Genomic DNA, 1,204 nt, shown 5'->3' with positions numbered 1-1,204 from the left:
GACGGCAAGGAGCGGAGGACGGAGAGGGTGGGAGGACAGCGAGGACGGGAGGACAGCCAGGACAGGAGGACAGCGAGTGGGGGGAGGAGGCCAGGGCGGGAGGGCAGCCAGGACGGGAGGACAGCCAGGACGGGAGGACAGCGAGGATGGGAGGACAGCGAGGATGGGAGGACAGCGAATGTGGGAGGACAGCGAGGACGGGAGGATAGCCAGGATGGGAGGATAGCCAGGACGGGAGGACAGCGAGGACAGGAGGACAGCGAGGATGGGAGGACGGGAGGACACAACGATGGGAGGACACAAGGACAGGAAGACAGCGAGGACAGGAAGACAGGATAGGCAAGGACACAAGGACAGTAAGGACAGCGAGGACGGGAGGACAGCGAGGACGGGAGGACAGCGAGGACAGGCGCTGAGTCTGTGAAGGGCTGGAAACCGGGACCTGCCTCCTGGGGAGCACGTGGCCACGGACTGGGGAGCTGGCCCGGGCTCGGCCGTTCTGCCTCTGACATCCCTCCTGTTCTGGAGAGGCGGGAGGTTAAGACTGTTCCCAGCCATCAGGAGCCTGGGCGTGGCCACGCAACCACCTCTGTGCCCCAGCATAGAAGGGACAGGGCCACCTTGCGACGCACTCTCTGTCCCTGACCCTGGCAAGCGAGAAGGCTGCAGGTCCTCCCAGGGTCACCGCGGCAGAGCCTGCAGCCGGGCGTGTCCCTAGTTGGCCTTGGGTGAAGGAAGTGTATTATTTCTCCCAAGTCCTTTGGCCCAGGGACCTGAGCAGGGACCCTGATGGGACTTTGGAGCCTGCAGAGGGCGCCCTGCCAGGAAGCATGTGCCGGGCGTAGCTCGTGGCTCCAGGCAGGGGAGCTGTGCCACCCGTGGCCTCCCGAGGTCGAGGTCGGACATTGGTGGATGGCTGTGGTTGTCACCGGGGCTCCGGGACCTGGGAGCCCAGCGGTCTGGGTAGGAAGGGAGGCCCCCGCCAGCACTTCCAGCCGAGTGCGGGGGAAGGGGACCGGGCCCGGCGCGCGGAGCCGCTGGGAGGTCCAGGACGGCCCTCAGAGGCCTCTGGGCTGGAAAGTAAGTGGTCCGTTTGCCCTTCAAAAGCTGCTTTGTCGACTTGAAGAAGTGCCATGAGGTTCACAGCCTTTCGAGGCTCGGGTTGCAGGGCCCCAGCCGGCTCCCAGGCCCCAGTGCCCCATGC

Source organism: Tupaia chinensis, unplaced genomic scaffold (assembly GCF_000334495.1).
Source record: "Tupaia chinensis unplaced genomic scaffold, TupChi_1.0 Scaffold000110_1, whole genome shotgun sequence".
Taxonomy (NCBI): domain Eukaryota; kingdom Metazoa; phylum Chordata; class Mammalia; order Scandentia; family Tupaiidae; genus Tupaia; species Tupaia belangeri.
Note: the sequence above shows the minus strand (reverse complement) of the source record.